Source organism: Canis lupus, chromosome 25, assembly GCF_048164855.1.
Source record: "Canis lupus baileyi chromosome 25, mCanLup2.hap1, whole genome shotgun sequence".
In the NCBI taxonomy this organism is placed as follows: Eukaryota; Metazoa; Chordata; class Mammalia; order Carnivora; family Canidae; genus Canis; species Canis lupus.
In genome coordinates, this window is record NC_132862.1 from 10,792,842 (window position 1) to 10,807,379 (window position 14,538).

The 14,538-nt window shown below is 36.4% G+C and overlaps 1 long non-coding RNA gene across 1 annotated transcript in view; it reads left to right on the forward strand.

Annotated features, from left to right (window-relative positions):
• Positions 1-6,165: 6,165 nt before the first annotated feature.
• LOC140617250 (uncharacterized) overlaps positions 6,166-14,538 on the forward strand; it is a 132,093-nt gene continuing 123,720 nt past the window's right edge. Inside the window, exon 1 of the long non-coding RNA XR_012017478.1 lies at positions 6,166-6,303. This is a non-coding gene — a long non-coding RNA (uncharacterized lncRNA). The remainder of the gene's footprint in view (positions 6,304-14,538) is intronic.

Sequence of the window (14,538 nt, forward strand, 5' to 3'; positions counted from 1 at the left end):
TAAAAGTCAGTTGTCATATAGAATCTGAAACCATATTCGTAATTTTTTTTTTGGTAGTCTGTTACACTGGCCTCTCTTGCACCTTGAATATGTTTTTTATCCACGAGTGATTTTTATAACATCATGACTTGTTATTTGGAACATATTGGTTCATTCTTTTATGTAGATCTGCCAAATGTACAGTAGAAAACTCCACTATACACTCATGAGAAAATGGGCCTTTATAGGCAAATAATGTACTAGCATTATTATAAAAATTATTTGACTTCACAGATTCCCTGAAAGAATGTGGGGTGCCCCAAAGGCCCATGCTCTTGGCTGATGGCACCCCTATGCCATTTTTATTTCCTCTACAGAGTTTAAACCCATTCATTACCCCTTCTACTCTTATAGGTACCTTGCTATCACCACTTTGAACTTCCTTTGATTCACAATGTCACATCTCATTTCAGAATCTTTTAATGCCTAGTTGGCCTTCAGTAAAATTTTAGTTTAGATGCTATTTTTTTCTAAGCATCCTACTCGGACTTTCCTTAATCTGAATTAGGTGCCCTGTACTAGAGGTATTACTAAAAATGACTTTTCTACTTCCCTGATTATTTCTTAAATAGATTTAAACCCAAGGGCAAGAATTGTAACTGTCTGGATCATTATGTAACTTATATTTTTAATAAAGCTGGGATTTTTCTTCACTTTGAAGAATAAAGACCAAGAAATAATGGTATGGGGGAGACGTAAAGAGATGTTTTTTATGCTACATTAAATTCTACTTCCTTTGGTCTAGTATTATATTCTTGAACTAATAAAATCTAGTATTAGATTCTTCAGATATAGCCCAACTATGTTATATGGAATTTTCTCTTTGTAGGCAAAGATAATCTCTCTCCTAAATCTTCCCATTCTGCAAGGCATAGGTCAGCTTACACAGCCTCTTAAAAAAAAAAAAAAAAAAAAAGAGTGTTCCTGACCACCTCCATCCTACAGCTATTGTTCATTCCTTTGAACGTATGTAGCTCTAAAATATTTTCATACTGCTTATTTGGCAACTTACCATGTATTCATTATTTTATAGCACTGGTTATTTTGGGTCTATATTTTTCCCACAAGCAGTGGGCTCCTTTATCTTTGGAGCCTCCCTGTATAATTCATACTTCTTGACACACACAGCAGATGATTAGTAATTGATTTTAACTGACTGGCTGATTTGTCATCGGGATCTCAGGCCTTCTTTTCTAAAGGACCATTCCAAAATAATATGTCATTGATTTTTGAACTTGCAGTACAGTCTTATATTACACTTTGATCTAGAGAACCTGCAAACTGCAGGCAAAAGTTGTCTATATAAAAAGAAAAGCACATTCTAGTTCAAACTGTTCTTGAGTTCATTCACTGAGTCCCTTCATTAAATTGAATAGACCTGTGCCCCAAATAAAGTGTACTTTTCTGGACACATCTGATTGTGTAAGTAACAGTTGCAAATGACAGAAAAGCAATTCAAAACATCTTAAGTAAAAGGGAAATTTATTGGCTCATACAATTGTTAAGTCCATGGGTGGAGATGTTTGCATTTAAGCCTGATTAAATCCAGAAGCTCAAACAATAATAGCAGCTTATCCATCTCTTGGATCTATCCAAACATCTATTTGTTTTTTCATCTTTCTTCCTGTTGGCCTCATTCTCTCATGCCTGAGACAGGATATCAAGGAAGGTCTGGTCTCCGTGCTTACAGCCTACAATCCTCAAGGAATAAACACACTCTCCTACATCTACAGTTGGAGTCTCGTGGAAATACTCTGATTGGCTTAGCTTAGGTCATGTGATCAACCCATAGCCTCATCATTATAGATAAAATATTGGAGTACCATGGTTGGATGAAGCCCAGTTTTATCCCCCACTAAGTTGTTCCCAGGCTAGCCATAACCAGACAGGATAAGGGGAAGGTAAAGCCTAACAGCAATTGAGATGCTAGACAGAAAAAAGATTAGAAATAGCGGCTGCATCAAGGTTCACAGATTCCCCCCCCCCTTTTTTTTTAAAAGATTCTATTTATTTATTCATGAGAGATACACAGACGGAGGCAGAGACAGGAGCAGGCTCCCTGTAGGGAGCTCAATGAGGGACTCGATCCCAGGCCCTGGGATCATGACCTGAGCCAAGCCGCTCAACCACTGAGCCACCCAGGCGCCCCAAGGTTTACAGATTTCTCTGCAATAATAACGAATTGGTATTTGGTCAAGGCAAGAAGTATTTAAAATTGGATAGAAAGGAAAAAGTTATGTTTGGTTTATCAAATGTTTTCTTGGGAAGAAAACAGTCTTTCCTCTTTAAAAAAATAACTAGATTTGAATTTGGAAGAGAAGAAATATGTACTTATCAACATATTAGCTTAGATTATAGGCAAATCATTTACTCTTTCCGAGTTTCAGTTTCCTTTCAGTAAAATGGAAGAATTTTTATTTTTCTTTTATGCTTTTAGGAGAAAATTAGATAATGTATTTGAAGTACCTAAAATGGACCTGCCATCTAACAGTTACTCAATACATTATATCTATTATTTTCCTTCTCTCTTTTCCCTCCTCTCTACTGCAAAAGATGAGGCATAAACTGGCCAGCTTTAGAGTATTAAAGGTCCAAATATACTAGTCTCCACATGTCCTGTTCACATTTGCTCTAAATTAGTGGTTTTTAACTTAGATTATACATTAAAGTCACCTAGAGAATTCTTAAAGCTCCCGAAGCCAGCTGCACCCAAGACAAATTAAGTCAGAATCTGGGATAGGGATGTGAGTAGTACTTTTACAATTCTCTGGCTGATTCCAATGTATAGCCGTGGTTGAGAAGTCTCTCTCTAAATTCCTCAATTTCTTTCAGGATTTGTTACACCTATTAGTGATAAACTGTGTTGTTAATATTTACCCAGTTTTGGGTTGTTTCTGTGTTAACCATGTCTTTTATTTTCTGTGTTCTGGTGCTTTGACATCTGGGGCTTTCCTGACCCTGGAGAGACTGCCTCCCTAGGTTTAGCCAATTCCTAGAGGCGGTAAATACTCACCTGCAAGAGTGCTTTTCAAATACAAACCAACCAATTCCTTCATTGCGCTTTTACACTCTGAGCACCTTCTACCTATACCCCTGAGCCAGGTATCAGACACCTGGGGAGAGCTCCTACGTCTTAAATATGCTAAAATCATTCAAACTAGCCAATCCTACATCTGCTTACCCAGTCTCACCTGTTTCTTCCTGTAGAAACTGCGGTAAAGCTCCTGGCCCCACTATTTTGCTGCCTCCTTACAGATGCTTCTCGGAGTGGGCCTTCATGCTGTGTATGCCCTCCTTTGCTTGGCAACCGTGGGTAACAAACTCTTTTTTCAGTGGCAACTGTCTCCTGATCTGTTGGTCTTACTGTGCTGCAAAATTTCTATTAATACCCTATCTTTTAAAGCAGTTTCTGTCAAGTGGACTATAAGCATTTTGAGGGGAGTGACTACACTTCACAATTTCTTAGTATCCTCATAGTACTTAATTTAGTGTGGTTAGTGTTGGTTTTCCCAATAAATACCTGCTACTTGATTCAATTTAGGACCTATGGATTTAGAACATTGTGCTAAATTAAAAACTATTCACTGGGGCGCCTGGGTGACTCAGTCGGTTAAGCATCTACCCTTGGCTCAGGTCATGATCCTAGAGTCCTGGGATTGAGCCCCATATTCCTACTGAGCAGGGAGCCTGCTTCTTCCTTTCTTCCCTGCTGGTCCTCTCTCTCACTATCTCTCTCCCTCTCAAATAAGTAAATAAAATCTTAAAAAAAAACAAAAAACAAAACACAAAACTATTCACTGGAGAAGCCCAATTATTTACTTAATGTGAATTGCCATCTATGTTAGTCCTTTAGGAAAATTGGTACTGGGCAATATGAAAGATTAATATTAGGAGCCTCTAATGAACTTTCTGGTTCTTTCTTTTATATCTCTCATTCATGTTCCCTTAAAAAAAAAAAAAAACCTAGGCTCATGATTTGATGTTTTTAATAGCCTTTTAAAAACAGGTTCTCACCTGTTTTGAAAACCAACATCTATATGAGGCCAAGAACAGGTTAAAACCTGGTCACCTCATTAATACCTCTAGCAGGGGCCAAAATCAGGTTAGGACTTGGTCACCTCATTATTACCTTATTTAGGCACCTCCAATTTACTAGCCAGGCAAAGTATTAATGAGGTGGCTGAGTTCTAATCCACTTTTGGCTCTAGGAAAGGCACAGCGTGTAAGGCAGATTAGGGCCTGTTATGAAAAATCCCCGTTAGACATCAGTAATGCAGCCTACTATTAAAAATAGTATTAATGCCTCCTTACCGTGTTTCAGACTTGGAGCAAAGCATTTTGCTGGTAATTCATTTCGTACACAGAACAAATCTGTACGGAAGAGTCTATTAGCATTTGGCAAGTGAGGAAATTAAAACTCAGAGAGCTTAGGTAACTTATCCAAGGTCACTCAGCAGATAATTGGGAGAAACAGTCTGGCTGCTTTTAGATCAGTCACTCCCCATTCTCCCCTCTCCGGCCCTGGCTTCTTGTTTTAAGAACACTCTCCAGGTGATTTTGATGCACAGCTGGACGTGAAACGTAATGAACTTTGGCAATATTTTATAAACTGTGGGTCATGATGTATTTGTATGTAATGAAGTCAATTTGGTGGTCTGCAAAAACCATATAAAAATTAAGCAATATAATAAAATGGAAACTATCAGAGTGCATCACATGTACTAAAGGTAAATATTTTTCATGAAGCTCTTGCTACAGTTTTATATGTATACTGGATCTGGATGAAAATGGATTTCTTGCTGTGCTTATGTGTTCAAAAGCATTTGAACACTAGTCTCGGGGTTATGAATTAGCAGTAGAGGCCAAAGAGCAGGCTCTACTTTTCTCTTGGAGGAGAGCCCTGTATTATTGGAAGCAACTACCTAACCAATTTCTGGTTGGAGAACCTTTGAAGAGAGGTAAGGGGGCAATTAAGAGCTCCAGGAATAGGACAGGACAGGTTTCTGGGGTAGAAACTGCTCTGTATGAAGAGAATGCCTCCCTCACTCATTTGTCCTTGAAATGTAGAAAGCCTCATGGTTTTTGTGGTTACGTTTCTCTGCTTATTAGGCTGGAAGGTTTTCAGCTAACATGGCTCATGCAGAGACATGTGACTTTGATTCTTACATGATAAACCCGAGATAGTCTGCATGAAGCTGGCTTGCTGGGAGTTACACTCTAATCCTCTCATGGCAGCAGACGAGATGTTTCCTTATTTTTGCAGCTGCCACTGACTCTGGTTTGAACCCAACCGCTATCAGCTGCAGAACTGACACAACTGTAATTTTTAATACTAATAAAACAAATATGGTTCAAGAGGATGGGAAAAATAAGTTTTACCAAATGTTGCAGTTTTATTTTTTCTGATGACTATTTCCTGGTACTTGGGGAAGTTGGTTTCACTTTGAGCTTTACTTCAGGGAGTTTCTTTGAATTATTCCCATTTACAAGTTGACAAAGCTAAACTAGTATAACCTGACATACAAGCGCACACCGTCAAACTTGAGGTTTAACAAGGTAGCTGTTACTTTAAAACCAAACAAAACAAATGCCAAAGGCTTTGTATTTACTTCTTCTTAGAAGAAAGAACATTAAAAGAATTAAAAGTAGTGTTGAGCAAATATTGCTGTTGATGTTTCCCTGGAGGCTCTGTTGCAAATCCTATAAACATGTTGCCCAATACATGCTCATCTTGCCAACATCTTGCCAACACCCTTCTTCCAACAAGGTGCATACACATGCCCCCAAGACTGCCTACACATGTCCATTCTGACCTAATCGTTTTATTAGTGCTTGTGACTGGAGTATTGTTTCCTCAGCAATGTTCTGGCTGGCAAAAAAGGTACCCATCACACCGAAGTTTTCAAGTGGAATCACAATAGGCAAAATACAGCATCTTACTCTATTTTGAAAATCGTTATTAAACTCAGACATTGGGTTAAGGATTACAGAGGTAAATATTAGCCTGATCTCTTTCCACACTCTTCCCTGACTCCACCCCAGATGACATCATGCAATCCCTGAAGTTCATTAAACTATTTATTCCATTCAAAATTATTCAGTCTGCTAAAGGAACAAGTAGTCATTGAAGTTTTATGTAGAGACCTGTTTATGTAGTGTTTCAGACGTGCTCACACAATCGCATACAAGTAAAATGGGACTAAACCACTTCCATGGTATTTCCGGTCTTGCCCAGCATCTGATGAAGTTCCCAGAACTTAATAGGTCAGTAACTTTCGGTTACAAAAAATAGATTATAATCCTTATATACTAGGGCTCTTGGGTGGCTCCATTGGTTGAGCAGAAGACTCTTGATTTTGGCTCGGTTCATGGTCTCGGGGTCCTGCATCCAGCTCCACGTGGGGCTCTGTGCTCAGTGCAAGTCTGCTTGGGATTCTCTCTTCTTACCCTCTCCCTGTGCCCCTTCCCCCACTTGTACATGCACGTGTACTTTCTCTCTAAAAATCTTCAAATCCTTATATACTAAAACTATGAAGTGTTTTCTTTCTCTCTTCCTCCCTGTTGATGTAAATGTTCATAATAAAAATCCAAAATAGAATATTAAAAACAATAAATCCTTCATTACTAAGAAAAATAAAAACCTACCAAGATTTCTAACCTTTATCAAAATTTTGTGTTAAAATTGGGCAGCCTGGGTGGCTCAACAGTTTAGCGCCGCCTTAAGCCTAGGATGTAATCCTGGAGACCTGGGATCGAGTCCCACATTGGGACAATAAAATGTTTTAAAAAATTTGTCAAAATAAAACAACAATAATGAAAATTTGTTAAACAACTTGCATGTCTTTGTGTGTTTGGGGTTGACACTATTTGGATCTTTTGTTATGGTTGCCAACTGTCTGTGCTTATATAGAATTACAGATGCCAATATGAAAAAGAGTAGAATAAGCTTACTTCTCAGTGCTTGTTATTATGAATCTATAAAACGCTTCGTATTTTTTAAGTGATGGTCAGCTCACGTTTTGACAAATGGTCTTATTGAATGTACCAAATTGTGCCAGAAGTTTTAACTAAATTGAGCTTAAAAAAAAAAATAAACTTTTAGAGACCATATACTGATCCCCTATATCATCACTACCCAAAATGCAATGTATCCATTCTATTCAAGCTTTATAAAATATATTCTTATTTAGATTATTCCATATGCTTTAACTAGAAATAAAGGTGCAAGCACTAAACTAGAATATGTGTGCTCTTGAAATAAAACGATAACAAAAAACTAAAAACACAAAATAATTCTCTGTTGTCCGGAATCTAAGACATAAGAAGGAAATCAAAAGACCTATTCATGGCATAATTATGAAGCAAAATCTGCCAATAGTGTCAGGATTCTACTGAATTCGCCCCTTGGTTGTAAAACTTATCCTTGCATGTTGTTCCAGGTGTCTATATTCCATGTATAACTTGGGAACAGTACTTTTTTTCTTTTTTTGGAATAGTACTTTTCATATAGGATCACAGTTGCTTATATGATTTCCTACATTTCTTGAGAGATTGTTCCTTACTAACTTTTGTATCTAGTGGCTGGTATATAATAGGTACTCAACAGGCATTTGTCAATTAATGAGCTCAAACCAACACACACACACTTATATACGTAGTTACATATACATATAAGTATGTTATATACATGTGTATACAATACCATCCCATTCACAAATGAGATATCCCATGGAAAGCGTTGTCCCACCAGAAATGTGTAGGTTTCTTTTTTAACAAGAAAAATCGCCAGTAATATCAAGGTGTGGAGAACAGGAAATCACTTTGGGATTGCTGAAGGCAGTGTCCCTTTGAAGGAGAGTTCTAATAGTTCTGGGTATGAAGATTCACCAGTGGAATGCATGTGGTTGCCAGAAAGAAATAGAGTCTGAGGCTTCTAGGTTTATGCAGTGGGAGCTTCTGGGAAATTTGAACTAAAAGAGAGGAGTGCCTAAAGCTGGACACACAGGAGCTCATGCATGTGTAGGGCACTCTTTACCAAATTACCAAGGAAATGGAATCTTCCAATTAGTGGACAAATATTATCTGTCAGGATATTTGAGAAAATAAAACAAGTAAGAAAAGATAAGAAGTAGTGAGCCCTTTCAATAGCCCCTAGAGTTTTTAGATAAGAAGTAGGTAGGAAATGGGACTTTCTGCTACTGTTGCATGTAAGGATCAAAGAAATCTAAAAAATAAAAGAAAAAAAATAAAAAATAAAAGATCTGTGATTGTGTTTGTAACTAAGAAGAGTATGAAGCTATCCATATGGGGGATAAGTGTGTGTGTTTTTGCTACCAGTAGTGAGAAATATACAAATAAACTCTATTTATGACTCATAATTTTACTTGAAGAGGATAGTTTTGAAACTCTCTCATATTTGTAAAGAAGATGAAAAACATTTTATGACTGAAATATGGATTTTTGGAATATTGGAGTCTTACTTTGAATGAGAATCACTGACTCATCATTCAACTACGTGTTAATTTTTTTGCTAACGCAGAGAGCATACTAGGGAGGAAGCCTGCAGTCTGCTGGGAATCTTAATTCCCTGAGACAGAAGGGAGTTAAAGAGCTTGTGTTCCTCAATACGTTTGACATTCCAAGAAATTTTATAACAAAAGAGGAAGCAATTAATCTATGAAAGTTTTTTCATGAAAGGAAAAGCACTAATACTTTGAAGGGAAAAAAGGTTGTCGGGCTCAACAGTAAATGCTGCCTAGATAAAATACACTTGCCCAGGGAGGGGGAGCAAGTGGGAGAATTGGGAGCTGTGGTCAAAGGAGAGCAGTAAGGTCACTGCCAAAACCCCGGATCCTGGAGGGAGGAGGAGTCTGAGGCGATACGTAACCCTCCCCAAGAGAAGGGACTGGGTGATCCTGTCAACAGAACATTATCACAATGGTCAGCTGCTGCCTTAGATCAGCCAAGGCTGAGATGTTCACGTCCCAGAGTAAGACAATCATGTGACTTGTTCCCGTTTTCACTCTCCTGTCCTACTAAAGGAGAGGTAAGGGTGACATGTTCAAATCTGAGTTCCAAGTAATTTCAGTGAAGATGAAATAGTTACAAAAACCGAGTGCTTCCTGGAGCATAGCCCTCTTAGCAACAGTGACAGTCCTAGGCACAGGGCATAGCTCTGTGAAGAGCATTTGAACTGAATCAACAGATCACTGTATATTGAGTTACCTAATAAAATGAGGAATGGGCTAATGTCAAATCCCCACTCCGCCCACTATACATATGGTGCACTTCCAAAATATTTTGAACATTTGCCCTCGTGGTAAAACGATTACATGTTTATGGGTCCATCTTTTTTTTTTTTTTAGATTTTATTTATTTATTCATGACAGACCCAGAGAGAGAGAGAGAGAGAGACAGAGACACAGGCAGAGGGAGAAGCAGGCTCCATGCAGGGAGCCTGACGTGGGACTCGATCCTGAGTCTCCAGGATCACACCCCAGGCTGAAGGTGGTGCTAAACCACTGGGCCGCTGGGGCTGCCCTGGGGCCATCTTTCAACTAAAATTTGAGGCACAGGAAGATCAATGCTATGATTAATTATTGTATCTGCATTATCTCGCACAATGTTAGATATACATAATAGCTACTCGGTAAATACTTGAATATATTAAGATATCAATAAATGCATTAGTTTCTTTCCATCTCCTAGTCCTGCCTTCACTGCTGTGGGATAATGTAAAGTGACTCAAATTTGATGTGTTTAGAGTAATAGTAACTTGTTGGATTTTTTTTTTTTTTGGTCTGAAATGTCTTATTTTAGAAGACTTCTTTGAAGTCGGCTTCATTGATTTATATACAATAAAATTCAGTTTTTTTAAAAATTTTATTTATTTATGATAGTCACAGAGAGAGAGAGAGAGGCAGAGACACAGGCAGAGGGAGAAGCAGGCTCCATGCACCAGGAGCCCGATGTGGGATTCGATCCCGGGTCTCCAGGATCGCGCCCTGGGCCAAAGGCCGGCGCCAAACCACTGCGCCACCCACGGTTCCCTAAAATTCAGTTTAAACTCTACATTTCATTATATTTGGACAAATATATACAGATTTCTAACACTACAAAGATCCCTTATGCCCCTATTATAGTTAATTCCTTCCCTCCAGTTCTGGCCTCTGGAAACTACTTATCTACTTTTGTCACTAGAATGTGATATAAGTAAAATCATACAGTATATGCTTTGATTTAGCACAATGCTTTTGAGATTGATTCTTGTTGCTTGTATCAGTAGTTCTTATTGCTGAGTATTTCATTTTCTGGATAAATCATGATTTGTTCAGCAGTTGATAGGTATCTGTTATTTTGGCTTTTATGATAAGCTGCTATGAACATTGGTGTATATCTTTGTGTGAACATAGGTTTTCATTTCTCTTTGGCAAATACCTAGGAGTTGGATTACTGGGTCATTTTATAGGTGAATACTCAATGCTATAAGAAACTGCCAATCTTTTTTTCAAAGTGACTATATCATTTTGCATCTCCATCAGCGATGTATCAGAGTCCCATTTGCTCCCCATCCCTGTCAGCATATGATATTATCAGTCTTTTTCATTTCAGCCATTCTAATGAGCATGAAATGGTACTTAGTTGTGTTTAATTTGCATTTTCCTAATAACTAAAGATATTAAGTATGGTTTCATATGTTTATTTGTCATTCATTGATCTTTGGAAAAGTGTTCAAACCCATTTTTCATATTGTGTTACTTGTCTTATAACTGAATTTTGAGATTCTGGAATAGGTCTTTTATCATGTATTTTTTTTTAAGATTTTATTTATTTACTCATGAGAGACACAGAGAGAGAGAGAGAGAGAGAGAGAGAGGCAGAGACATAGGCAGAGGGAGAAGCAGGCTCCATGCAGGGAGCACGATGTGGGACTCGATCCTGGGACTCCAGGATCACACCCCCCGGCCAAAGGCAGATGCTAAGCCGCTGAGCCACCCAGGGATCCCCTCTTTTATCATGCATTTTGAATATATTTTCTTTTACTTGGTGGATTGTCTTTCATGAAGTGCCATTTGAAGAACAAAAGTTTTTAATTTCAATGCAGTTCAATCTATTAATTTTCTTGCTTATGGTTCGTACTTTTTATGAGCTATCTAAGAAATCTTTGCATACTCTAAAATTCAAAGGCTTCCTCCTGGTTTCTTCTAGAGAGTTAATAGTTTTAGCTTTTACATTTAAATTTATGATCCATTGTAATTTTTAGGTATGTTGTTAGGTAAAGATCACAGTTTCTCCCTCCCCTTGTTTCTGTCTCTCTTTTTCTCTCTACCTTTCTTCATTTCTCCATATTGATGTCTATTGTCTCAGCATCATTCAATGAAAGGACTATCCTGTCCTCACTACCTTAGAACATGTGTTGAAAATCCTTTTATCAAATACTTGTGGATCTATTTGTGATATCTCTGTTCCATCCATAACTATTCTTATGCCAATCATATATTGTCCCAATTACTAACTTTACAGTAAATATTGAACTCAGAAAGGTACATTCTCTAACTTTGTTTTTTTTTTTCAAATTTGTTTGGACTATTCTGTATTCCTCACACTTCCTCATGTATTTTAGATGCAACTTTCAAATTCTACAATATAGCCTTCTGGTTGGAATTGCACTGAATTTATAGATCAAGAGAGAGAGAACTGACATCATGACAATGTTAAGTCTTCCAATCCATATACATAATCTAACTCTGCTTACTTAGATCTTCAGTTTGTCTCAGTGATATTTTCTAGTGTATCATGAATAGATAGATCTTCCACATATTTTGTTAAATTATTCTTACATATTTAATTTTATTGATGCTGCTCTAAATGATATTTAAATTTTTTAATTCTAATTTTTGTTGGTACCTAGAAATGAAAAAGGTATTGATCTTATATCCTATGAACTTGCTAGACTCTCATTTCTAGTTTTTTTGTGAATTCTTTAGGATTTTATACATAGGTGATTATATTGTCTATGAATAAAAATAGTTTTATTTCTACCTTCCCAGTCTATCTAGGGATGAGAGCCCTCCCCTACCTCCTTGTTTTACGGTAGAAAACCATTAAATATGTTGCTGTAGGTTTGTGTTAGACGGCCTTTATCGGGTTGCAGAAGTTCCCGTGTATTACTGGTTTACTATTTTTATCATGAATGAGTGTTAAATTTTTCCAACCAATTTTTCTGTGTCTCCTGAGCAAATATGGTTTTCCCCTCTTGTTTGTTAATATGGTAAACTGTATTGATTTATTATCAAATGATATAATTACCTTGTATCTCTGAAATGAACTCTACTTGATATACTTATCTGCTAAAACTTATTTCTGGATTCCATTTGCTAACTTTTTTTAAATGCAAAATTCTTAAGTTTACAAAGTATATTGGTCGGTAGCTTTCTTTTCTTGTAATGTCTTTGAGTGGTTTGGTATCTTAGTATTTCTGGCCTCATAGAATGAGTAGGGAAGTGTTCCCCCCTCTTAGAGTTTCTTATAGAATCCTTTGAAGCATATAAATTCTATTAGTACCACAGATTTAGAAATTAATGATACAAAGAGAGATTCAAGTTCTGTGTCTCGTAATGCTTTACAATATACACACCATAATGTTTTATATAAAAGATATGTCATAATGTAAAAAGTACAGATAAGCATTAAAGTTAATAAAACATGTTATCTAAATACTTTTGTTATGCATTCTACATAAATGAATTATAAATCAAAACAACCTGAAAAGGAAGATTTCATGTATAAACCATTTAATAACAATATTTTAAAACAACACCCTATGTTACATCAACAAATAATGGTAAATGGGCAGGATGTGGAGAGGGAAATGAAAATATGTTGAATTTCTAATGTTCTATAGGATAAAGTTAAGCTAAACTTTTTCATTCCTGGATTTCAAATTTATAGAAACAAGGTTATGGAATGTTTTACAGTACTTAAATTTTATTATTATTAGAACTAAAAGCAGTTTATATAACTAGCAAATTTCTGCAGAGTTTAAAAGAAAATAAAAATGCTCCATATGTTTGTACATACACATATGTGTATCCATCCACATAGAGTATTAGTAAGTGAAAAATATAAAACTCAAGATGAAAACTATAATTTTAAATATAGAATTAATAAAAGAAAACAGTTTTAAAATTTATAAAATTTTATTTTATTTTATTTTATTTAATAATAATCATGTTTACTTAGAAAAGACTTTTTAAAGTAGAAAAATCTAAAGACAAAGTGTTAGAGAAATTAAATAACCACCAGAATGACAAAAAGATGCTCAAGAATTATCCAGCAAAAACAGAAGAAATAAGTGTGGAAGTTAAAACGTAAGGCAAAAATTAAGTGGGACTAGAGACCTGTCAATAAAATATTGTATACACATAAATGAAGAAAGAACAATAACCTATTTTATTAGAATAAATCACCTAATTTCAGGGTAAAACAAACAAAAAACATCTTGGAAAAAATTTAAACACAGTAGTTTGAATAACTTTACACACCTATTTCAGCTTTAGCAGGTCAAACCAGCATAGAAATAAATGAATAGAGAAATTAAGTTGAAATTAGTGAGGTGAAAGGTATTGATAAATGTATGTAAAATATACCACAAATCCTAGACTGCAACTTAAAATATTTTAAACCTTTTATTAAAAAATAGTGTGTGAACCTCTGTGTATCATGGTTCTTCTTTAATTGTTATCTTCACATCATCCCACTCTGGAATATTTTATTTATTTATGTATTTTTAAGATTTTATTTATTTATTCATGAGAGACACAGAGAGAGGCAGAGACATAGGCAGAGGGAGAAGCAGACTCCTCACAGGGATCCTGATGTGGGACTCGATCCCTGAACCGGGATCACACCCTGAGCCAAAGGCAAACGCTCATCCACTGAGCCACCCAGGCGTCCCCCCACTCTGGAATATTTTAAAGGAAATCCAAGTCTTCATACCATTCCAACTATTCAAATTTACTTTTTTACCTTTAAAACATAATTTTAATAACATTATTACATTTAAAACTTAACAATTTTTACTAAATGTGATCAAATATCTTTTCAGTGATTATGAACCAAAACATTTATTCAAATCAGGATGATTGTAGATGTTATTTTCATTTAGATTCGCAATCAGAAAACCAACTGCACACTCCATCTCCTAGGAAAAATGCTAGAATAAAATACATCAGAATGCTAAAATATTTATTTCTGTGTGGCAAAATAAAAGCTTTTAAAATTGTCTCTTGGGCAGCCTGGGTGGCTCAGTGGTTTAAGCGCCTGCCTTCATCCCAGGGCATGATCCTGGAATCCTGGAATCGAGTCCCACATCGGGCTCCCTACATGGGGCCTGCTTCTCCTTCTGCCTGTGTCTCTGCCTCTCTCTCTCTTTCTCTCTGTGTCTATCATGAATGAATGAATGAATGAATGAATAGTCTTTTTAAAAAAAATTGTCTC